The following is a 26,778-nucleotide window of genomic DNA, read 5'->3' on the forward strand; positions in this document are numbered from 1 at the left end:
GCTGAAATCAAGAGTTGGATGCTGAACCAATGGAGCCACCCAGGTGCCCCTGCTGTGAAATTGCTAAAACAAAACAAACAAAAATCCACCACAGAACTAAACAAAACACCCATCTCCAAGTCTTACAACATAGTCTTCTTTGGAGAAGGACCACTAGTAGCTCATAAGTCTGCTTGCCAAGCTGTGCAAAAGCCTATTCGTCCTCATCCCGCCTGCACATCCTGACCCAAAAGCCTCTTCTCTCACCTGTCCCTCGGAGGAACTCCCTTCCCTGCCCTCCTGCGCCAAGGGCCTGTAGGGATGCGCCAGACAGCAGAGAATTCTCCCCTAGAACCCATTCTGAATAACCAATGTAACCAATCATCATCTTATTCTTGCTTCTCTCTCAGATAACCCTGACAACTTATGTTCTCCATCCCCTCTACCAAAAACGCACTCGTCCACAAAAACATGGATAAATATTTATTAACTACCTGATTAATTCAGAGATTTATGGGGGTTGTGACCATATGTTTCATTTTGAGTTGGGAAAATATCACCATACAGCTTAGAAGAGCCTCCCCATTCATGCATACACGTACACTTTTTTTTTAAATTGTAGTAGAACAGCACATGACTTACAATTGTGCATTCTAGCATTTGACAGCTTTAAGAGAATTGTTGAAATAGATTGAAAAAAAAAAACTGGGAGGCAACCTAAGAGAGTTGGGATTATTTCAACTGGAGAAAAAGATAAAGTAAGTTTATCGTTTCTGGAATATGAAACAATGTACAAGGAGTTCTGAAGGTTCTCAGAAGTATACCCCCAGGATGACAGAGCAACTTGTGGGGAATATGACCGAGAGGGAACCTAATGAAAATCCGTGATCTGAGAAAACTTCCTTTTGGGCTTCACTATCTGTTTATAAGAGAGCTGCACTTTTTAAATAACAAATTCCCTGACCAAATGGTTGTAAGCAGGTGCCCTCCGGCAAAAAAGGAGAGCTTAAACTGAAGCAGGATGAATTCAGATGAGCCAAAATAAATGAGGCTCCTTTCCATTGCACCTGCTTATCCAATAAGGTAGATTTCTCACGGGGAAGTGGTCTGTATCATATGCCACATTGTAAATGGCATCCCCTCTGGTTGTGCAGCAGGGCACAATCAACTTAGCTAGACTTGCTCCTTTGCCTACACAGAGCCACCTTAGAAATGAGGAGAGGGGCATCTGGGTGGCTCAGTCAGTTGAGCACCTGACGCTTGATTCGGCTCAGGTCATGATCTCACAGTTCATGGGTTTGAGCCCCGCGTCGGACTCTGTGCTAATAGCACAGAGCCTGGTTGGGATTCTCTCTCCATGTCTATTTCTCTCTCCCTCTCTCCATTCATGCACTCTCTGTCTCTCTTTAAAAAAAAATGAGAAAAAGAAATAGCATGGAATGCCACCCCAACTCCCAACCTTGACCTCATTTCCCTCTGTTTTTACTACCTCTCCAACGCTTTAGTTTTTTGTTTGTTTGTTTTTTAATTTACATCCAAGTTAGCATATAGTGCAACAATGATTTCAGGAGTAGATTCCTTAGTGCCCCTTACCCATTTAGCCCATCCCCCCTCCCACAACCCTTCCCGTGACCCTCAGTTTGTTCTCCATATTTAAGAGTCTCTTCTGTTTTGTCCTCCTCCCTGTTTTTATGTTATTGTTGCTCCCCTTCCCTTATGTTCAACTGTTTTGTCTCTTAAAAGTCCTCATATGAGGGAAGTCATATGATACTTGTCTTTCTCTAATTTCACTTAGCATAATACCCTCCAGTTCCATCCACATAGTTGCAAATGGCAAGAGTTTGTTCTTTTTGATGCTGAGTAATACTCCACTGTGTATATATACCACATCTTTTTTATCCATTTGTCCAGCGATGGCCATTTGGGCTCTTTCCATACTTTGGCTATTGTTGCTGGTGCTCCACCACTTTAGTTTTTGAGAAGCAAGAAAAAGGGGAAGTAGAAGAGAAGGAGATGGGAATAAACAGGAAGGTGAGGGAATAAGCTGACCTGAGGATAACTCCCAATTCAGGGAGGGGAACAGGAGCTTTCTACCTTGCCCATCTTTCTACCTTTCTACCTTGCCCATCTCCCAGACCCCAAAGTCCAGGAGGCCCTGAGGTGGTGACACTTTCTTTTGAGTGATCCGCTTATACCCCGGACTGCATAAGCACCCGGGGCTGATGGAACAGGCACTAGGGCACTCTCACACACAGCAGAAATATTCAGCAACCTCACACACAGCACAGTGGTTTTCAGGTGTTAGAAGGGGAAGTGGTTTGAAAGCTCAGCTGTTGGAGGCCAGAGGTAAATAAAACAAAGCCCCACCCTGACACACTCGGCTTTTTGATGGGTTTATGTTACTTACTTTTTGTTTGTTATTTTGCATCAGCCCTAGACACGATTTCTGCTGAGTGGCTGGGGCTATTGTAAAAATTACATACCAATACTTAGAGGGCTCGCTTGAGGCTTCCTTTTTCTCTCTCCTGGTAGTTCCATTTTTGACTACAGAGGCTTCGTTGTTCTCCTTGAGCTTTCTCCTCACACAATGGCTGCTCTTTATTGCCCCTTCTGCAGTAGACAGGTGGTTTGGCCACCACAAGTATTGCAAACAAATCGATCCTAGCTTAATTAGATATTTGGAACGTTGCCAAGTTACAAGCAAATTCTTCAGAAGGGACCTGAAGAAAAGAATGAAAAATTCACCTAACAAAGGGTAAAGCGTTCCCTTATTTCTTCTCAGGCTTCCTTGAAACATATTCCCACAGTACTCTTACCTATAACGTATGGTCCAGTGGCACGAAGTACCTTTGCATCGCTAGGTACACTTGTTGATTTTTATCTTCTTGGTTTAGAGTAAACAACTCATTCTGAATCTTTTTTTCTTAAGTTTATTTATTTATTTTGAGAGAGGAGGGGGAGAGAGAGAGAGAGAGCGAGTATGCAAGAGCTGGAGAGGGGCAGAGAGAGGGGGAGAGAGAGAATCCCAAGCAGGCTCCATGCTGTCAGCGTAGAACCTGATGTGGGGTTCGAACTCACCTCATGAACCACAAGATAATAACCTGAGCTGAAATCAAGAATTGGATGTTTAACTGACTGAGCCACCCAGGCGCCCCTAACTCGATTATATCAGCCAAGGTATTAGCCTTTTCTCCGATGTTTGTATGATTTGTAAATATCACAATGCTTCTCTATCTCTAAGATGAAGATGAAATGAAAATAGTTAATAGAATAGACCTAGAGACAAAGGAAATATAGACAAGTTGATGGCAAGGCATTAGTCCACAGCCTGTGGGTGTTGTTTTAGCCTGATGCAGTTGACTGTATTCCATTATAAATGCACGCAATACCATCTCTAAGAAACCTCTCATCTTTGTTTTAATCCTATCTTTCCAAGCACCTGTTTACTTGAATATTCCATATCACAGGAATGGGAATATCCACAATTCCAATGGTATCCACAATACCATTTCTATCAGAACCACCCATGTTGTTTTGAAGAATAAAAGTATAATAGTCATTTGAATTCTTGATTCACTTCTTTCCTTATATCTACTCTGGTACTGAGCACTTGAGTTCAGTGATTATCAGAATTTTTCATGTCACATCCCACACAGGCAAGGATAATATTAGATGCATTGAGTAAACCAAAAAAAAAAGTTGCTTGTGTCTGGAAGTAATTGCCCAGCGAGGCGTAGGGTGATCCCCACTGCCTCCAAGTCATTCATGATCAGTATCTCAACTCACTTATAACGTCTGGGCACACAGTCTGGGAAGCTCAAGTGTAACGCATTCTTTCTTTAAAATGTCTCTTATATTTGTCCTTTTATTTCCATTTCCACGGCTACCATTTCACTCAAGTTCACTATCTCATACTTGAATTATTATAATATCCTCCTGTTTTCCTTGCCTTTCTTCAAATTATCTTTGGTGGTGCCACTTACTCAGTACTTTTGGCATGAGCCTACAATTGTTTCTCATTACCAATGACAGTCAAACCCAACTTCTTTTGTCAGGATTTCAAAGAAAAGAAATTCTGTGGGTGGATCCTACCCATTAAACTTGTTCCCTACTATTTCCCCCAACAACCTCTATTCAAGTTAAATTAACTTATTCATTGACCATCACCAACATTGTCACACTTCTTATATTTGCTCTGCTTCCAGAAGATCCTGGTGGTCATAATTAATAGTTGTAATCACTTGAGTCGCCTTGTAGTCTTTAGTATGTGACTATGTGTTAGGTACTGCACCAGCCTTCATAGCAACCTTATTCCAATTTTATAGATAAGAAAGTTGAAACTCACGTTAAGTAATTTGGCCAAGGAGAAAAATTGATTAAATGGTAGAGAGCTAAAACTTTAAATCTCAGTCTGACTTCCAATGTGAGTTTGGCTTCCTCTCAACTCACAACATGTCTTTACAAACCTCTAATTTGACAATCAATAATTTGTTATCATATGATAATCCTCTGATTATTCTTTTTTGTTCTCTGATTCTTGCATTGATACATAGCTGTCTGCATTTTTATCTTTATTTGTCCAACTGGGCTGAGAATCTTTGACTGTAAAACTTGTATCCCCCATAATTCTCAGGTATTGCTTGTCTCTATGGACATGATATTTCAATTTCTCAATTTCTGAATTTTTGCCAAAGCATTATAGTTCCTCCTCAAGAGATTGGGTTGACACTAATGACCTTTACTTTCTGTATTTGCTTTCATTCTTTTGCCAAAGTTATTTAATACCTTAATTTTTCAATTTCTAGATTGTTATAATATCAAAAAGCCCTAGTGTCTTCTTTAGTCTATGAAAGTCCAGAATGTCCAGTAGATTTTCCAAGACATATTTTGTCTTTAAATTAGATATTTAATCGCATATTCTAATGTTTGTTTTTAAATCCATTCTTAACCTCAGAGCTAAGTAAGTAATATAATCATCTCATTAACCCAGATTTGAGCCTTAGTAGCAATATGAATAATATTATTTAATATAAAAGTATCATTTAAAATCCTGCATGCTTAGAATTTATGTGTCTGAGAGGTTTAGAAACAAAGGTTTCTTGATTGGTCTGATCCTCTGAAACTGTGCTATCCAATACCGTGCCTACTAGCCTCATGTGACTATTTAAATTTTAATTAATTAAAATTAAATACAATTTAAAATTCAGTTTTTCAGTTGCATTAACCACATTTCAAGTGTCCAGTAACAGAAGATGGTTAATGACTACCGTATTAAACAACACAGATAAAGAATATTTCTACATCACAAAAAATCCTATTGGACAGCACTTCTCTAGAAACTTATCAACAGTTCTGTTGAGAAATATATATTTGATGTCACTGATAGCAGCTGATAACACATTAGCTATAGGTTTCTGCAATAAGTAGCTGTCATACATTAGGGGTTAATCCATCTTTTTTCTTTATAATGTTTATTCATTTTTGAGAGATGGAGAGAGGCAGAGCATGACTCAGGGAAGGTCAGAGAGAGAGGGAGACACAGAATCTGAAGCAGGCTCCAGGCTCTGAGCTGTCAGCACAGAGCCCGATGCGGGACTTGAACCCACGGACCGTGAGATCACTACCTGAGCCAAAGTTGGACATTCAACCGACTGAGCCACCGAGGCGCCCCAGTGTTCATCCATCTTTTAAGCACTCAGCATAACACCTTGTGCCTAATAAGTGCTCAAAAATGTTTAACATGTGTTTGTAGACTAAAGATGGTTCTTTACTCAGTTACCTGGTATCATAGTATATATTTGTTTTAAAAGTAAAGATTTCAGCAGCAGAAAGAAACAACCTATTCTATAAGGAAGTAGTCTACATTTCATGAATTCTGCCAAAATGCTCAATGTAAATCTGTGGCAAATCGTTGACAGCCCTCTGCCCTGCTTGGACAGCTGTGGATGACATCTGCATCAAATCAGCCAAGAGTTATTTATTTTTGAAATGTGCACTGACCTGCTTCTAAGCCCAAAGGGTAAAAATGTCACCTTTGTTCATTTCTCAAGAAAAATATTTTTAAGATCTGTGCTGACTGTGAAAGGAAAAGCTGCTCCTTGGGGTGTTATCCATAATTCCCTCCTCATTTCAGACTTTCTGGCAGTCATCATTTCTGCCCCATTCGTAGCTGTGATATGAACAGAAAGCAATTCCATTGCCACACAAGCCACATTGGTCTCTCTTCTTCCAAGGAATTTAAATTGATTGTTAAGTTTTTGTTTATGTACTGTGTGATTTTGTAATTATCTTAGTATTTCAAGGACTGTGAGCTTCTTGACACAATAGAACTGTTTGATTCAGTCTTACAGTTCTATTACCTAGGACATGGCCCCATAAAAGACAATCAATACTTTTACATATATAAATTAATGAAGATTAACAAATGTGTAACCTTGATTGGAATTGATGGTTTTTGTTTTTTGGTTTTGTTTTGTTTTATTTCATTGTTTTTTGTTTTGTTTTGTTTTTTTGTTTTTTGTGGGTTTTTTTGGGAGAGAGAGAGAGACAGCATGCACGTAAGAGAGGCAGAGAGAGAGGGAGGGAGAGAGAATCTTAGGCAGGCTCCACGCCCAGCACAGAACCCAACTCCGGGCTTGCTGGATCTTGTGACTGTGAGATCATGACCTGAGCCAAATCAAGAGTCAGACACTTAACCGACCAAGTCACCAGGAGCTTCCAGAATTGTCTTTTAAGTATCAATAATATTTTACTAATTACAATTAAAAACAAAACAATTTTAATGAGTGACCTTTTCTCAGATTCCTCATAAGTCCATGTAAAATAAGACTGATATATGTAATGATGGAGTAATTATTATGGAACTAGGTAGAAAATTCTGTTAGGGTACCTAGAAAGAAGACTGGATATCATCAAACATTTGGAGTCCACAGTTAGTTTATTTGAAGAATCATCACAAATAACAGGAAAGCCCAAGTTCCCTGGAAACAAATCTGGCACATAAAATCTAGAGAAGGGCTAGAGCAGCGGTTCTCAATGTGGTCTGAGGAGCCTCAGGGATCACCAAATCCTTTCCAGGGCATCCACAAGGTCAAAACTATCTACATAATAATACTAACATGTTATTTGCCCTTTTCATTCTCATTCTTTCATGATCATTCGGTGGAATTTTCCAGAGGCTACCTAATTATGTGGAAAAGCTTTTAAGATATTCTTCCCTTTTCCAACTACATATCTGTGTGAGACCATATCTTCATATAATTCAACCAAAACAATATGTCACAACAGACTGAATGGAGACCAAACATGAGCATACAGCTGTTTTCTATTACACCATACATTAAAGACATTTGCAAAAATGTAGAACAGTGCTGTGCCTCTCCCTAAACTTTTTGTTTTGGAAACCAAACTTTTCATAAAAGTGTTATTCACGTTAATATGTAACGACTTATTACTGTTATTTTAAATGAGTCACTCAATAAACAAACATTGTCTCAGTTATTACCCACAATAACAGAAGCTCCTTGAGGCCGTCCGATAATTTTTAAGCATGCAAAGCGGTCTTGAAACCAAAGAGTTTGAGAACTACTGCTCTAGACTATGGTGAGTACAGAGAGAAGATAAATGGGCTCCCAGACAATGATTAACTCAAGAAGAGAAAGATCAAATAGAACACTCTTTCTAAGTTGGCCAGACTCTACTAAAGATGCTGACCATGGTTCTTCATCCAATCAACTAAATTACCCACAGCTTTTTGGAGGCTACATCTAAGTCTTCCTTTACTCTCTTCTCATAAACCAAACCATTCATTTGCCCAGCCAAGTATTAGCTAGCTCTTACCAGTTGCATACAAATTGTTTTCTCTCATACAATATGTACTCTAAAATGCTGCATTTACAATGGTTTCAAACGAGCACTCAATTTTACGTTACAGAGATGGTTGGGGCTGCCAGCAGCTGGGGCTGAGGTTGGATATGTGGTAGTGGCACACACATACCATTTCTGAGACCTGATGCACATCATCCATGGGCTATTGCAAAGAGAATGGGTAGACCAGTGTCCAAAACAGTCCCAACTCATTTTCCCAGTAGCTTATTAGTTTGTTTAGTGTCATATGATTTATATTTTTAGATAACATGAGCTAATATCAGGAAAGTTTATATTAAATTGGTCCCTTTTGTAAAATACTTCAATGTCCAATTTTTTTAAATCTGACTTAACTAAAGGGCATTGGCATGCCTGTGTGTGTGTGTGTGTGTGTGTGTGTGTGTGTGTGTGTGTATGCATGTATGTATGATCTCAAGTATCTTTCAATCTCCTTCTTTCAACCACTCTTATCTTTGGCTCAGAGGAAGGTCATCATTTCTGACTGATGTACACTGATCCATTCACCAGGAGCTCAGAGCAAGGCCAGTTTGAGAACATACTTCTCAGTGTCTCAGTAGCTTCTCTCTATCTTGCATCCTGCTTAAAATCACTTTTCAAGTCCTATCACCTATGTAACAATCTATTATTGCTTGGGTGACCCAATCTTACCTAGAGGCCATCTCAAAGGCATCCCACACCAGGCTGATGGCAATGTGGTCTAGTGACTGAACCCAGCTGGACAGAGTACAGCTGGGAATTGCTGATTCTGTGAGAACTTAGACTTCCCTGTCTCAGTTCCTGGCTCTGTGAAAGAGAAATATTTGGCTGTACCTCTGTTTACCTCCCAGCCATGTAAGAAGAATTTTGAGAATTATGTAGCCTTTGAGCAACTCCGGATTAGCACTTCATCCAATCCAAACAATCCTTCTCCCAGTATTTACACTGTTTTCTACCCATGCCTCAAATGGCATTTCTGAATCATTCTAATGCATGGTAATTTCTCACATCTGGCCTGCTTATTTTGCATTTGAAATATACTGCCCTATAATAGTATTGTTCTATGAATTTTCCAGAAATACATCATCTGTCTTCCAAACAGCCTTGAGTTTCTTGAGGGCAGAGGTTCTGTCTTATTCATCTTTGACCACAGCACCAGACAGAATGCTTTGTAGCCTGAAAGGTACTCAGATACAAAAGACTGACCCAACATTTATTCCATACCTGCCATGTGCCAGGCATTGTGCCAGGTGGTTTTGCATATATTGTGTAATTTAATCCTTGAATTGGGTGAAAGGACTTGTCCAAGGTAACACGGCAATCTGAGAGCGACGATGGTTGGGGCTGGCAGCTGAAGCTTTTGGCTCTGAGCTGAGCAATATTTTTTCTGTTTCATCACACTGCCTCCCCCAGTACATAAGTCTTAATAGCTATTCTCATCTTTTCTTTCTTCCTCCTCTTCCTAATCAATATCAATCAATATCAGAATATAAAACTTGAATATATTTTCCTTTTAAGACAGAAAGATATTTGTACAAGATTATGCTCTATTCTTATTATGGCTTGCCTGAGGCCATCAGTCATTCTACTCTCTCACTAATACTATAGCCTAATAATTTTTCTTTTTTTTTTTTTTTAATTTTTTTTTCAACGTTTATTTATTTTTGGGACAGAGAGAGACAGAGCTTGAACGGGGGAGGGGCAGAGAGAGAGGGAGACACAGAATCGGAAACAGGCTCCAGGCTCCGAGCCATCAGCCCAGAGCCTGATGCGGGGCTCGAACTCACGGACCGCGAGATCGTGACCTGGCTGAAGTCGGACGCTTAACCGACTGCGCCACCCAGGCGCCCCAAGCCTAATAATTTTTCAATGGTGGGATGCTGGAGCACTTGAGTGGCTCAGTCAGTTAAGCATCTAACTCTTAATTTTGACTCAGGTCATGATCTTGCTGTCGTGGGATCGAACCTCATGTTGGGCTCTGCACTGGGTGTGAAGCCTACTAGGTCTCGGTCTCTCTCTCTCTCTCTCTCTCTCTCTCTCTGCCCCTTTCCCTCTCACTCTAAATAAATAAATCAGTCAGTCAGTCAGCAAGCAAGCAAGCAAGGCAATTCCAAGTATATACATCAGAGGGTTGTGTAGGGGAAACAAGAGGTTCTCACATACCCATCCCCTCCTCTACTAGAGTGGTTTTAACTTATATCTATTTTAACACAAATTTCATTTGGAAGAAAGTCTTGTACAACTTTAAAAAATCTTGAAATCTTCTAAAACCCAATCTCAGGCCTTGGGTGCTGTGTTGTTATAGGCAACACTCTCAGCAAAGAGGTAAGATCCGGCCTAACCATTACTAGATATCCTATGCTATACAGGTCAGAATTTGGAGAAGACCAAACATTCATCTGGCAGGACTATCCCAGTCATGCAACTATGGAGGGCAAACTCACTTCACCAAATTTATGCCTTAAGGAATGCTACCAAATTGTACATGCACTAAAACATTTCCTCTATTGGTCTGCTATAGCAATATCTGAATCCCTACCCACAAGGCCTGAGATTCTAGTAATTATAAACTCTAGAGGAAACACTATACAGAAAAAAACAAAAACAAAAAACAGTGTATTTACGGATCCAAAGACTGGGAATCAAATCCTGCCTTAGCTGTTAATTTCTCTGTCTGTCCATCACTGAAATGGAGATGACAATCCATGCTTCAATATTTAGTATGTTTTCAGCAAATTTTCTCTGGATAGATAGATAGACATTTGAATGGATAGGCAGACAGGTGGATGGACAATTGGATAGCCATTGAGCATATGTAAAATTTTCTGACATATAACTATATCACTTACAGTATAATCAAAAGGCCAGATTTCATATCTTAAAGCAACACAAATCTATTCTCTTATAGTTTCATAAGTCAGAAGTCTAAAACGGATCTCACTGAGTCAAAATCAAGGTTCAAGCTGTGTGTGTTCCTTCTGGAAGTCTCACGGAGAATTCATTTCCTTACTTCTTCCAGCTTCTAGAGGCTGCCTATATTCCTTGGCTTATGGCTTCCTTCTATCATCAAAGAAAATAATGGTTGGTGCAGCCTTTCTCAAGCTGCATCACTCTGGTATTGACATTCCTGCCTCCCTCTTCTCTGCATAAGACTCTTATAGTACGTTAGGCCAACCAAGATAGTCCAAAATAGTCTCCTTATCTCAAGATCCTTGACTTAATTGTTTTCCTGCAAATTCCCCTTTGCCATATAAGGTAGCATATTAATCATCTAGGGTTAAGAGGTGGACATCTTTGGGGGACCATTATTTGCCTACCACACTATGAGATGGTTTAGGTTATATTGGGAGTAGTGTAAGGTGACTCAGAGATTCTTGTTCTTGATTGACCATTAGAATCATTTAGGAACTTTAAAGAAAACAAATGCCCAGGCACTCACCCAAATACTGTGATTTAACTGGACCACATAGACCTAGCCATCAGCATTTCCTAAAAGTACCCCAGATTACTCTATTGTGAAGGCATGTTTGAAAACTACTGGGTGGGGGCGCTTGGGTGGCTCAGTCGGTTAAGCGCTCCACTTCAGTTCAGGTCATGATCTTGCTACTCATGGGTTTGAGCCCTGCCTGGGGCTCTATGCTGACAGCTCAGAGCCTGGAGCCTGATTTGGATTCTGTGTCTTCCTCTGTCTCTGCCCCTCGCCTGCTCGCGCGCTGGTTCTCTCTCTCTCTCTCTCTCTCTCTCAAAAATAAACATTTAAAAAAATTTTTAAAAAGGAAAAAAAGAAAGCCACTGGGTGTATTTAAGAAAGTGGATTTGGACCATCACACAAACTTAAGTTTAAGAGCCTCTTCAGCCCCTTAGGTTACTCACTTTACCTTTCCAAACCAGAGTACCCTTATCTATAAAATGGGCATAATAATTATATAAGGACTAAATTAGGTATTATATATAAAATTCTGGGTGCTTGCCTGGCATATGTTAATCACCCAATAAAAGGTAGCTGTAATTATGAATTTTATAGTGTGGGTCAAATTATGTCCCTAAGTTATGGCAAAAATAAATATCAAAAGTGAATCTCCAGGGATATACCCCAAACTCACCCCTCTTGATCAGACTCAAAGGAGCTTAGAGCTCTAACTCATTCTGCTTAGATCATCTGCAAACTGACACAGCTCAGGAGAGTTGTTAGTTGTTCATTTGGTTCTGGCAAAGGCTGATTTCTCCTCGGATTTTTCTCCTTTCATAGCTACTCCCTTCGCACAACACAGACTAGGTCTGTGGGACAAATCAGATTAGCATCATGTGCAGACAACCAGTTGTCTCCATTTGTCAACTTAAGGAATGATATATGCCCTGAGTCCCAACCCAGGACAGTCCTTAGTCCTACTGGTGCATTATGTCTTTCCTCTAGTAAGAGAGTATCAGCCCCTGTCCTCTAAAAGACCCAGTTCACATTCCTAGAATCCCCAGCCCAGCCCCAGCCCAGCCCATGACGTGGGACATTCGATCAGAACTGACCCCAGTCCATGTGCAGCAGCCATACCCTGTCCCATGGAGAAATGAGATGCTTTGCATGATGCCACCACAAAGGAAAGCCCCTACACTATCCCATTTTATTTTCATTCATTGCTGAGATTAGAATGCACAAAAAGAACCATTCTAATTTTATAGTGAGAAAAGGCTATATTTAACTAAATCCCAGAGAAGTCATCAATTGTAGTACTGAGTGTTTTTAAATTTTATTAGCTTCCAAAATAAAAAAAAAAAAAGAGAGAGATTACATCATAAGTGAGGGATCTTGCTTTATTAACTTCTGGAGTCAAAAAAAAGAGAAAAAGAGAAGGGAAATTATATCACATATAAGAAAGACCTCATACATTTTTTTGTCTTGTATTTTCCTTTGCTAGCCTCTGTTTTTTAGCTTCTGGGGAATTAAGGGGAAATACCACATCAAAAAATATTGACTCTGGTGATTTAAAATTAAAATTTGTGGCTCTTAGTATTAAGGAAAACCGGAGCCTCATGATTCTATTTCCTCTTCCTTCAGTTCTTGAAAGAGGCTGGCAGCACATTGCTGTAAGTGACAGTATTTCCAAAGTTGGCCTGTCAGTGGTGTAGAGCACTTTTGGAAATCTTTCTATCCCTCGTGAGGCAGAAGCCACGTTTTGCTTTGTCATTTTGGAGAATTTTTTTAAATACAAAAAAATAATAGTAAGCAGCACAAAGAAATGTATAACACCAATGGGTCCATCCACCAAGAAGTCTCATCTTTGTTTGAAGTCTTTTCCAATCTGAAATGAATAAACAGTAGGATTAAGTTGAAGTCAGTCATCATCCCCCCCCCCCAGTTCCGTTTCCCACCATTGCTTCCCCAAGACAGTCTCTATTGTGATCTCACTGTGACTCTTTTGAGGTTGCTTTTTTGTCTACTAGCAAAGGTCAGTTCTGCTCATCCTGACTTGTGTGACCAGGACCCCAAGCCCCAGAAGCTGGAGACAATGACTGCTCCAGTTAAGAGTCACCCCCGGCTGTTGACTGGATCTTTCACTTCATACAGATCTGGTTACTGACCCCGGAAGAGATGCCCTAGGTTTTGTGTGTGTGCCAAGGACAGACATGGCCTACACAACCAGCTCAAGCCTTCTGTTTTCTGGTTCCCATGTGGGCTTCTCAAGGTGAAAGGCCTTCCCCAGCAAAAGGCACTTTAGGTCAGTCTTACTGAATTCAAGAGAAACAACCCAATGAAGAGAATCCAGCAGAATTTCAAGGGCTCTTGGGTTGCAAGTCAAATGCTTCCTGGGCCAGACAGATGATTTCAATGAGCCAAATAGTTACAGCAAAACATGGAGGCCCGGTGAAGTTCCAGCGAATTGTTGCACTGAGAAACCAGACTTTTCAAGGAAAGTCAAAAATCTGAATGTTTACATGAAATCACTCTAGTTTTTACATTCCCCATTTTTTAAATATATTTAAAGCCTTAAATCTACAATAAAGCTTAAGCAATAGTATAGCAAACAACCATATTCCCTTCAGCTAGATTCACCCAAAGGTTAACACTTTGCCACATTATACATATATGTAGAATGATTTTCTGAACCATTTGAAAGTTAGCTGTGCAAATTATGACAATCATTCCTGAAAATTTAAGCATACATCACCTTAATAACAAGGGCAGTCTCCATTTTAACGATAATACCATTATCACACCTAAGAAAAGTAAAAATTTCTTTATCATTTAATTGCCCACTTTAAAATTTCTCCAGTTGTCCCAACATTATTCTATAATTTTGTTTTGTTCAAACCAGGATCCAATCAAGCTGTACATACTGCATTTTATTATATCCCTTTGGCATCTTTTAATCTAGAAGAGTTCCCCTACCTTTTTATGTTTTTCAAAACTATTTTTAATTGTTGCTAATGAATATGATTTATATGAATTTGTGTATGTGTGTGTACGCATCCTGGTACACACAGGCCACAAAAGCAGGTCCACACTCCAGATTCATGCTGGGAGGCCTATCTCTGCACCCAGGTATGGTCCATCCAAAGTCCCACTTCCAAAAGCATATATATATATATATATATATATATATAGTCTTTATTAGTGCATTTACCTATTAGGCATGGAAAGATGAGAAAGAGAATTCTTTCTTTCATTGCCATTTGTTGAAGGCTTTAGCACTGACTAGTGTTAAGAATGAATTAGATGAGAATCACTTGGGAGAGGAAGTGGCTACAAATGAGATTGTGGGGCTCTACCCTAAATCTACCAAATCTGAAATCACTCTTTTCTTTTAATGTTTATTTTATTTATTTTTGAGAGAGAGAGAGAGGGAGACACAGAATCCGAAGCAGGCTCCGGAGTCTGAGCTGTCAGCACAGAGCCCAATGCAGGCTTGAACCTACAGACTGTGAAATCATGACCTGAGTGAAGTCGGACGCTTAACTGACTGAACCACTTCAGCACCCCACACTTTTGTTTAAGTTTATTTATTTAGTGAAAGAGAGAGAGAGACCCCACAAGCGGGGAAAGGGCAGAGACAGAAGGAGAGACAGAATCCCAAGCAAGCTCCACCCTGCCAGCACAGAGCCTGATGCAAGGCTCGAACGCATGAACTCAGATCATGATGCTTAGCCATCATGCTTAGCCAACTGAGCTACCCAGGCGCCCCAAGAATCACACTTTTAAAAGTACCTTCACTTATTCTTCAGAACACTAAACTTTGAGGACTACTATTCTAAAGACACAGAGATAAATTAAGAATTGGGCCCTGCCGCCAGCAAGTTCGAGTGGACCAAGACATAAAACGTCACGTGATGCCATGAGTACTCTGAATGGCTGAGGAAGTGTCAGAGAAGGCTTTGGTGGGGGAGGTTATCTCTGAGTGGGGTTTGAAGAAGACTGGGTTACCCCAGGTGAAGAGGAAGGGGAAGAAGGTATGGAAATAGAATGAGAAGCTCAGCCGCATGCAGCTGGAGATGTGACATGGCACGAGCTGATGAAGGAAATCCTCATAGTCCATGTTAAGGAGTTTAGATTTTTTTTTTTTTTTTTTCTGAAGGGTTGGAGAGCCACTGAAGGGCTCTGGAGACACGATCCAGTTCATCATAGGAAGGTCACACTGGGAAGCCTTGGGAAGAAAGGATTAGAGGCAGAACAATTTCATAAGAAGCCACTGCAGCTAAAGAGACAGTGATGCAGGCAGCGCACTGGGGAGGGAGGGCAAGTGGGGTTCAAAAGACACTTCATAGAAGCCACAGGACACGCTGCTGAGACATGCATGCACGCAGGAGTCAGAGAGGCAAGTCCAAGGCTGATCCTCGGCTCACTGTTCGGTCTCATGTAAATAGGTGCCCTTGATGCCAGTTGGACATTCAGGTGAAGATGTCCCTGAGGTTAGGTGGTCACCTGGCCAGGAGAGTAAGCAAGTACCTCAGAACTGAACACATGCACCGTGAGACGATGCACCTGGGGCAGGATGGTGAGGGGAGACAGGTTCTAGATCAGACAGAAGGCTGGGTCGCATGTGTGTGCTCAAGAAGGACCTTGTAAGCCCCCTTGAACGGATACGACCAGCCAGTACGAAACCCCATGGTTTTGTTGACACCCCTATGCCCTTTGTCTACTTCTAGTGCATTGATTTTCTCTCTCCACTCTTCTCAATAGCGGTCTCCGAAATGGAGTGAACACAACAGAAGGAGGGCTCAAGACAGTTTGTTGGACAAGGAGGGAAATTGTTAGCAGGATTATATTTTTAAAATCTCACCTTTGCTTTTCTATTTTTGCTTACACTTTATCATGGGTAAAGTATATTTGCAAAGTAATACACTTGTGTGTGTGGACGGTTAGCTAGATAGATAAGGCTCACTAAAAGATATCCACCTACTAGGGGCACATGCTCAAATATATCTTACTGCTAGCTACACATAATCAAAAATCTTGAGTGGCCACTCTTCTGCATGACAAAAACTCAAGAAAGGAGAGCCTCCAGGAGGAGAAGGGGAGAAATGGGCCCGGGTCTCGCATGCCGACTTCTCAGAGACTGCTGGCATCTTTCAAAAAGTTTTGCCGGTTAGCAAAACCCCACACAGCAGAACCCCTGGAAGTTATTCAAGTCCTTGTACCTTTTCTTATTTTGAATGCATATGTAGAATCTAAGAGCATCTAAGAGCTGAGCATTGGAAAAACCTTTGATATTGATCAGCTAGTTTTCTGCTTCCCCGAGAAGCAAAAAGAAAGGGCAGGTTGGAGGAAGGAGGGTGGGGTCAGAGGGATCCAGGGTGGAGGAAAGTAGAGAAAAACCACCTTTTTTTTTCCACACACTAACCTGGAGCCGGTCCTGCCCCTTGCAGGTTGTAATGTTTGTCTGGTTTGTGTGTGGGAACACTGAGGGGTGGAAGGGGAGGGAACTGTTACAGTTACAGAAACTAAGCGGACCTGTTTCTTGGCTTCTCTCCTATGTGATGCATTCTCATCCCAGTTACCAGTGTGTCTGGACACACTGGGGAGTTTTGACAGCAGATAGTGAACTCACTCTGGGAATTTACACTTTACATAACCTGTGATCAGAGCGTGATTGGCTTCAAGACAAAGCTCCTGACAAGGGGAAGTCCATCAGCCGGGCGGGGCCAGTTTGGGGAGGGTGTGGCCTCATTTGTGCTTCACCTGCGGCTACTTAGTCTGGAGCCGTGGTGAGGCTGGGGCTCTCCTGACAAATGTACTCCCTTGCTGAGCAAGCCAGGTCGAAGCCCACCCAGTCCGCCTTCACACCATCTCCAGATCCTCATGGGAAGGGAAGCCATCAGGATTGTGCTAAAGCCTAACTTGAGACCAAATCATTTTCACTCCCAAACACAGTCATGATTTGTTTTCCGAGTAAGTCCCTGGAGACCGTCAAAGGCACAGCACAGCAGGCATAGCCACCAGAACCAGATCACCTCTCCTTGAAAGGTGGCTCCACTGGCCATTGGCTTCGTGTCTCTTCTTGAAGAACTAGAATGTTAACTGTCACTTTTTTTAATTGAGAGGAAATAAATGTTATAATTGCTCAGTTCAGGAACACTAAGTACAGCATTTAATTTAGAGAACAGAAAAGCAGACACGTTGACAGGCCACACGTATAAACAGTCCCATGCTGCAGACAGAAATAGGGTAAGGTTTCTCAACCTGGGGTACAGGTGAAGATGACGGTCAGATAGGAATAGTAGAAGAATTTACCTGGGTTGTAAAGACAGAAATTCTGGCATCCTAAATAGGTACTGTTACAGGTAGCAACAAGCTGAGTAAGCTGACTTCCTCCAGCCTCCTAACATAACCCCTGACTCACTACTTTTCCCCCTATGGTATTTTATTTCCTTGTGTTGCACAATAGAGCTGCACATAATGGAGAAGAATGAGCCTGGTTTTCAAGTCCACAAAGAAAGGGCTATTCATTTGAGACCTTCATCATTTGCTTAGAATTGCTCTTGCTGGAGGAGGGGAGAGTCCTAAACATTTAATAAGAGAGCCAGAAGCATTGAGGTGTTAGCTATAATTCTGCAGCAGATGTAATGTAAGATCTAGTATTTGAGTTAAGAAACCTTCGAATGATTTTATTTTAGGAAATTGCTCAGGTTTCCTTGTAATTTGTTAAAAGCTTTAGTGAGTAGCTACAAAAATAATGAAAAGTAGGTGTTTGAATAATAACGCAATATTACACTATTGTTTTCCTTTAAAAATACAATGCAAGTAGTTCTTTCCGACTCCATCCTCTGGTAGCACCATCTCAAGAAGGATTATATGTGAAGAAAAATATACCTCTCATATTTTGTATTCTTTCCTTTAAATGAAGGGGAAAAATACTGCTGCTATACAGTGACTTAAAAATCTTACATTGATTTGCTGCTTCACAAAAATCGTTGCGTGTATCCAGAGCATCCAGTAAAACAGGTTTAGGCCAGAAAAAATGCTTTTACTTTTGCATGTTGTGATTATAAGCCGCATAACATCGAGGGGCATGGGGAGAGCCAAATGGAATTTGTATCATCATTATCATGGTTTTATCAAATAATAAATTATTGCATATTTCTTCCTTTGTGAGGAATTATAAAAATAGAGAAAAATTGTTTATTATTATGTAATAATAAGATCAACTCAATATAAGATAGATTCAGGTAAGTATCTACACTTTTCATTTATTTCAGGAACATTTCATTATGTTACCAAACTCACCTCATAGTGTTTTACTTATTTTTATTAAATCTCCAAACCTTTCAGACACTACCAATGAGCATAGCTACCATTCAATTTAAATACTTAAATTTTTAAATATAATCTTTGTAAATGTGTACATTTCTTCTCCCCTATTTTAGAGCAAAATTTATTTCTATCTCACAGAGTTGTAAATTGCTGGGTTCACCTTTTCCTGGGACACATGCATAAAAAAAAGTAACTACCCCACAAACTAAGAAGCCTCCCTTGGCCCATAATAAATTAATTCACTCAACAATGTTTATAAAGTGCCTCTGTGTGCCAGGCACTGTACTAGGAACTATGGATCAAAGACCAGCCACAGCCCCCACCCTTAAAAAGCTCAAGGTCTAGTGAGAGAGACAGACTTGTCTCCAAAAACTGAAAGATACCTCAGAAGCCAGAGCAAGGACATCCTGCCAAGTCTTAAGGGACTGAGTTCAAATGGAGATGACATCTCCACTGGGCTTTGGGGCTCGCACAGGAGTTTACCAGGTAAATGTGAAGAGAGGAGATGCATTTCACGAAGGCAGGGCATGTTCTGGGTTCGGGGAGTTATTGTTTTGTTGGTATCTTTGGCATCAGAGGGAGGTTGGTGGGCAAGAAAAAAAACATAAGACTGACTTTGAAACCTTAATATTTCTTCTCTTTCTGTCTTTCCCTCTCTCATCCGGCAAAATCCCAGGACAGTAGAGTTGCCCCCTGATGTCAGGACCCAGGCCCCCTTCTGGCTCTGCCACCCCTAGAGCATTGCTCTCCTTCCTCTTCAGCGAGCCGCAGCGGCTCAGGCCCCCACAGCATTGCAGCCAGCAGGAAGGGGAAAGCGTGCTAGGTTAAGGGTACTATCCAGGAGCTACATAAATCTCTTCTACTTTGATCCCATTGGCCAAATCTTAGTCATATGACCACATCTAGTGGCAAGAGGGGCTAGAAAATGTTTTCTTCTGTGTAGTCATATGCCTGGATAAAAATGCAAGAATTCTCTTGCCGTAAAATAGGCGTTGGCAAATTTTTTTCTGCAAAGGGCCAGATAGTAAATATTTTAGGCTTCATACAGCCTTTGTCATGTGTTGTTCTTTTTAGATTCTGGGTTGTTGTTGTTTTTTTAGCTCTTTATAAATGTAAAAATCCATTCTTAGCTTAGCTTATACAAAACAAGCCATAGGCCAGAGCTGGCACATGGGCCATGGTTTACAATCCCCTGCCGTGGAAGGGGAGGAAACCAGATGGGGAGGGAAGTGACCATCTCTGATGCGGCTGCTACAAGATTATAAACACTAAGAAGAATCTTGTCTTGTTCACTTTTCTAGTCTCAGTATAGTGCTTGGCCCATGCAGTAGGTGCTTAATGTTTACAATGGATGAATGGATGGATGGATGGATGGGTGGATGGATGGATGGATGGAAAGAAGGCGAGGAGGTTAATTTAACAACCGCAATTTGTTAAAATCCCACTTAGTCCCAACGGTAGTCTCTCAACAGAGATTGTAACTTGAATACTCCAGTCGTTCCAGAGTTTGAAGGAAAGTTTAGCCAACAGCAGAAAAGAGTGCAACCACTGGGCTTTCCGCCACATGCACCCCCATCGGCTCATAGAGCCGAGCACTCATTTCATCTCCCAGTTGCAGATGAAGTTAAGTCCCAAATCTTCCATGGCTCAGAGTGGACCTCCCTAATCGACAGCCCTCTCTCTGACCCCTCCTGCAGGAGGGCAGCCCCAGGTGTGTAACAGGTTCCAGAACCACAGCCTTCTGGCTCCTCCCCTTGCATGCCAGAGTGGCGGGCCGGAGAACCTCGTTCTGAATTTGTCCTTAAAACTGTCATATGCTTGGTGGGAATGTCAGCAGAAGCGTCCAGGCTGAACAGACAGTTTTTAGTTCCCCTTATTGTCCCCCTTCTTACTCAATATCCTGAGGATATAAAAGAACTTTTCTTGACTCGGTCAGCCTAGTGGGGGGAGGGAGGGGTGGATCACTCAAGCATTCCCCTGGACATCACCCTGCCAGGCATCAGAAAGTTCCACAGTCCTCAGACTCTGCATGCTGAGCAGACACAACAGCCCAAAGTGAGGGGGCCCAGCCCCTGGCCCCAGGAAGATGAGCCATATGAGGCCACCCCCCCCAACCTCATTCTGCAGGAGTCAGGTAACCGCTTCTTTCAAATAAATGTGTGAGTTTTTACAGCAGGATTTGGTGCCGTCTCCAAATTTTGGCAGTATCAACTGTGATAGCTGAAATAACGAAGAGAAAGACACATTCTGCTGGAAAATAGCCAAAGAGGTGTTCATCAGACACTCAAACACAGCCTCGTTGTGGCCAGAGGGTGCTAAGCAGATAAAAATGTGTCTGTCACTTGCTGTTTCGTAACTGAATAGGGCCTCTCACATGTTCCTGTTCCAGCCTCTGGTTCAGCTGCTCTTAAACGAAGTCTTACAACAGAACAAGAAACTTGGTCCTATTGGGCACAGACGATTTAGTTCACCCTGGCTCCTAACAAGTGTGTGCTCATTCTTTTGATGAGGAGGAGCAAATTTCAATTTCCCCTCAACCTTAAGATCTGGCAGGGGGTGGGGACTCGTGTGAAATTTCTACACAGACCAGGGAAAGGAAGCTAGGCTGCCATCAACCCTGCCATCTCAGAAGGAGTCCTGGCAAACAGGGACAAAGGATGACAAAGGACTAGAAATGATCTGAGGAGATCTTTCAAAGTGACAGTAACTAAAAACAAAATTCAGTTGGAGACTTTGGCCTTCTCATATGAGTTTCTGCCTCTTCTGAAGAATTCATAAGGCCTTTTCCCATCCTTTTCATGAGAGTTAGGATGAGGTATTTCACAGAAGAGCATGGGCCTTGTACTCTGCCTCCTACCAGCTATGTGACTTTGGGTGAGCCACTTAACCACTCTGTGCCTCAGTTTCCTCTAAAAAATGAAGACAAAAGTAGTACTTACCTCAGTGAGCTGTTGTAAGTATAAAATTATATAAAGTTATTGTTTACTAATATGTAATAGTAGATTGTTAATATTTGCCACTTAAAGCAGTTTGGCATTAGGTAGAGATTATTCCATGTGTAAAAATAGATAGGTTTATGAACACAAGGCAAAGTCATGGCTGTGCTTTTCTGTCCATGCTGCAAGACCTGTCAGGAGAGGTTTTATGTAGACCAAAACGTGCATATAGGAGGCAAGGAATAAACTTCAAATATGATAATAACCCAGAAATTAATGTTACAGGTGAGGGGCAAGAGGAAGACATCATTCTTCCGAGTAAAACCACATCTTTAAAAATCCTCCACTAAAAGTTATCACGAATATCAAAGGCATTGCAGTGTATTCGAGAGACATCCTGGGAGAAGTCAGCCTTCTGTTTTAGAAACAAAAGTCTGGGAAGGATTCCATTTCTCTAGGGGAATTATTTACAAGACTCAAATTCATGCTGCCTGCTTGTCACTTCCATCCACTTAACTACCAGGAGCTTCAAATGCTCCACAGCTCCTGCCCACATCCCATAGGCCCCTTTTTTGGACTTCGGAGCTCAATAAAGTTGTTTCTAGGGGAAATTCACTCTTGAACGTTATGGCGTCCCATCGAGCAGTCACACTGACACCTAGTGGTCTAAAAGTTAAATGCAAGCACTTAGCCCATTTGAATCTCTCTTTTTGTCAAAGCCCAGGGGCAATATGTCCCAGGCATGTATTTCTATAGTTGTTGAGTGAAGAGAAGTGGATGTTGGAATCATCTCTGTATCAGCCACTAGGAATAAACCAAATATGTATGTGTTTGAGAAGAGATGAAAATCCCATGAGAAATTTTAGAAGCTGAAATTACCTGATCAGAAGCTAGTAGAGGGTTTCTCTCATAGATATGGAGAGTTTAGGGCTTGTCCTGTTCTTCTACTTCTGCTAACTGGCCTCCTTACTCGAACAAGAAACAAGTAAAACCATTCAGTATATAAATTCAATGTATGATTTATTAATAATATTGCTGAGTCCGCGCCCTGGATGTTGGTCAGATCTTCCTTCCAAGAGCAGGTTAAATGACACAAAAGCTCACGTGCAACATGTAACTGATTCCCCACTCTGTCTTTCCAAGTCAGGGACAACCCCAGCAGGAATGCCTGCTCTAGGGTGATAACGTATGGTGGCCCAGACAAGGTTATCATGCAAAAAGACTTTCTGGCCTTCATCCTGAACTTCATCCATTTAGGCACTTGGATATTCATAGAAAAACAGCACAAAGCATATTGGACTTTTGTGAAGGTGGGCGTATCAGTTTCCTGTGGCTCCTGCAACAAATTATCACAAACTAGATGGCTTACAACAACAGAAATGTATTCTCTAACAGTTCTGGAAGCCAGAATTCTGAAATCAAGCTGTAAACCAGGCCATGCTCCCTCCAAAGGCCCTGGGGGTGTATCTATTCCTGGCCTCGTCCAGCTTCTGGTGGGTCCAGGCATTAACTGGCTTGTGGCTATATCACTCCAATCTGTCTTTGTCTTCACATGGCCTTCTCCTCCTCTTATCTTTCTCCCTTCCGTATTTTATAAGAACACTTGTTCCTGGATTCAGTGCCACCTGGATAATATAGGATGATCTCATCAGATGATCCTTAATTAGGGGCTCCTGGGTGGCTAAGTCAGTTCAACTATAATTGTTGAACTATATAGTAGTTCCATTTTTAATTTTTTGAGGAACCTCCATACTATTTTCCATAATGGCTGCACCAGTTTGCATTCCCACCAAGACTGGACAAAGGTTCCCTTTTCTCCACCTCACGCCAGTATTTGTTATCTCTTGTTTTCTTTTTTGTAATAGACATTCTGACAGGTGTGAGCTGATATCTCATCGTGCTTTTGATTTGCATTTACCTGATGATGAGTGATGCTGAGCATCTTTTCATGTGTCTGTTGGCCATCTGTATATCTTCTTTGGTAAAATGTCTATTCATGTCTTCTGCACATTTTTAAAATTGGTTTGCTTGTTTGCTTGTAGGAGCTTTATGGTTTCAGGTGTTACATTCAAGTCTTTAATCCATTTTGAGTTAATTTTCATGTATGGTGTAAGATAGTGGTCTAGTGTCATTCTTTCGCATGTGACTGTCCAATTTTCCCAGCACTATTTATGGAAAAGACTATCTTTTCCCTGTTGTATATTCTTGATTCCTTGGTCATAAATTCATTGACTATACATGCATGGGTTTATTTCTGTGCTCTCTATTCTGTTCCATTGATCTGTGTGTCTGTTTTTGTGCCAATACCTACGTTTTCATTACTATAGCTTTGTAATACAGTTTGAAGTCAGGTAGCATGATGCCTCCAGTTTTGTCCTTTCTCAGAATAGCTTTGGTTATTTTTTTTTTTATGGTTCCATACAAATTTTCGGATTGTTTGTTCTATTTCTGTGAAAAATGCCATTGCAATTTTTATAGGGATTTTATTGAATCTGTATATTGCTGTGAGTAGCATGGACACTTTAATGATAATAATTCTTCCAATTCATGACCACAGAATACCTTTTTATTTATTTGTGTTCTTCAGTCTCTTTCATTACTGTCTTTTAGTTTCTAACATAAAGAACTTTCACCTCCTTGATTAAACTTATTCCTAGATATTTTATTGCAGATGGGTTTGTTTTCTTAATTTCTCTTTCTGATAGTTCATTATTAGTGTTTATAATCACTTTGGTATCCCAACATGCCACATGCTCCCATTTGTCCTCATGGTTGGCAGGGCTGGTGATTGTCTTATGCATAAAGAAACCCTTAGATGATAGGATGATAGAAACCCTTAGCAGGATAGGATGGGTCATATACCATGAGCTGCTTGAAAAAAATCTCCCAAGGTGATTGTACCATACCCTGTTCTTCTAACTTTCCCTGTCCCGTGTCAGAGGAGACCATCCAAAACACCTTTGTTTATTTAACCCATCAGTTACAAAAATAACTTTAGTCAGTGAGGTGTGCTTATACCACTCAAGTAATTTTTTATTGTTTTTATTTATATTAGAGATCTGACATTGGTCCTTTGTGACATTTTTGCCACATTTATATGTAAGTCATTTAAAACGTCTTAAAAGTTTTGAAAAAATATTCTCAATCAAACAAAATTTCATCCGGACAGTAGAATGTCTTCAAAAAGCTTGATCTTGTTGAAAGATCATTTTCTCCTCCATTTCGAGTCACGTTCATTTTCCTCTTCCAATTACTAAAACTAGGGTAAAAAGAAAGAAAATATCCCACTGTGGAAAAATATCAAAACAATTGTATCATTTACAAAGAGTTTTCATTTAATTTAATAATCTTTCAGATACTACTCAACTATTTACACCACTTTTTTGTGGTAAAATATACAGAACATAAAATTTGCCATATTAACCATTTTTAAGTGTGTACAATTCCATGGTCATAAGTGCTTTCACACTATACTATGGCCATTAACACCATCCATCTCCAGAATGTTTTCATGTTCCCCAACTAAATTCTATGCCCATTAAACACTAATTCCCCATCACCTCCTACCCTCAGCCCCCGATCATCACTATCCTACTTACTGTCTTTATGAATTTGACTACTCTACGTACCTCAGATAAGTGGAATCATACAATATTTTTCTTTTTATGATTAGCTTATTTCACTTAACGTAACGTCCTCAAGGCTCATCCATGTTGTAGCACTAAAGAGTTTCTTCCTTTTTCAGACTGAATAACATTCCATTGTGTGCATATAACACTCTTTCTTCATCCATTCCTCCACCGCTGACACTTGGATGGCTTCCCCCTTTTGACTTCTGTGAACAACGCTGCTATGAACATGGGTGTACAAATATCTGTGCAAGTCCCCATTTTCACTTATTTGAGTGGAATTGCTGGATTGAAGAATCAGCATGGTGTTTTCCACAGTGGCTTCACCATTTTATATTTTCACCAGCAATGCACAAGAGCTCAATTTCTCCACATTTTTGCCAACATTTGTTATTTTCTGGTGTTTTTTTTTTTATAATAGCCATCCTAATGGGTGTGAAGTAATAGCTCATGTGGTTAAATATTTTAATTAAAGGATATCTTTATTTTAAAATAACAGGTGACTTTCTCTGTCGTATTTTCATTCTTTAGGAAAACCACAGAATTTTAAAAATCATAAAAACAAGAAGGGATTTTGGTGTGTTTAATTTTTTATTTCTGTTCTTTGAATGAACCATCGATGTTAACAGTATGTATGTGTATACATACATATATATATATATACACACACACATTGCTTTTTATCCAGACAAAAGGAGTTATTTTTATATGAATTCATTGCTATCAATCTGATTTTTGCCTTGGGCCTTCCCAAATCATAGCCTCCTTCCCTGGCTAGATCAGTTCACACCCTTCAACTTCCTTCTGCAGCCAGATGAATAACAAACACCATCCCAGGGGAACAATGGATGAACCGAATGGTGCCCCAGGCCCCTGAACTGCCCATTGGATTATTCATGTCACTGACTCTAGGGGGCAGTTGTTTGGGGAGAAAAGAGACCTAATAGGTCATCCAAGTAAACATCCCACCCTGATGTGACACTCACCGAGACCAAGCATCAAAAATAAAGCCAGCGGCATTGTTTGTTTTGTCTTCTCTCACCCTTTTCAGATTGCCTGTGATGTTGCAAAGTCCAGCAGGATGTCTTGGCCTCAGGCCCCATATCCCCTGTCTTGCTTTGTCTCCTTGCTCATCTCAGATCTGCTATGGTCGTGACCGTGGGTAGAACAAGTACTAACACACCACCTGCCATAATGAAGGGTTCTTGGGCAGAAGGTAAATCATTAAGGTTAGGTGGAAGACGTTTTGGATCAGAATGAGAAATTTGTCTTCTATGTGAGCTGAGGATTCAAACTCAAACTTGTAACCATACAAGAAGGAAAGAAAGTCATGATTCCTCTGATGTATTTAGGCAAACATGGGATTTAGAGTCAGAAAACCTAGGTTTAGTTCTCTTTTCTACCATGTGCTGGAGCTTGGTTTTTCCTTCTCTGACAATAGGAATAAATCAAGCTTTGAGAGGATCAAATAAGATATTGTATGTAAAATTTTGTTTTAAAATGTGATTATTAGGTCTAATAATAGAACTAGAACAGATATAAAATGCCAAACTCTAGAAATTTTTGCTAACCATGCAAGTGTACATAGCTTGGGGGGGGGGGGGTTGAGGGCATTCGGACCCTGCAATGA

At 40.7% G+C, this 26,778-nt stretch overlaps 1 protein-coding gene and 1 long non-coding RNA gene across 4 annotated transcripts in view; one reads left to right on the forward strand and one right to left on the reverse strand.

The window, feature by feature from the left end:
- FYB1 (FYN binding protein 1) overlaps positions 1–26,778 on the forward strand; it is a 163,198-nt gene that overhangs the window by 25,208 nt on the left and 111,212 nt on the right. The gene's annotated exons all lie outside the window — the stretch shown is intronic.
- LOC111556512 lies at positions 24,527–25,782 on the reverse strand. Its single transcript, XR_002735961.2, has 2 exons — positions 25,149–25,782; positions 24,527–24,778 (listed from the first exon to the last, which is right to left on the reverse strand). It is a non-coding gene; the product is annotated as an uncharacterized LOC111556512 (long non-coding RNA).

Source organism: Felis catus, chromosome A1 (genome assembly GCF_018350175.1).
Source record: "Felis catus isolate Fca126 chromosome A1, F.catus_Fca126_mat1.0, whole genome shotgun sequence".
NCBI classification, from domain to species: Eukaryota; Metazoa; Chordata; class Mammalia; order Carnivora; family Felidae; genus Felis; species Felis catus.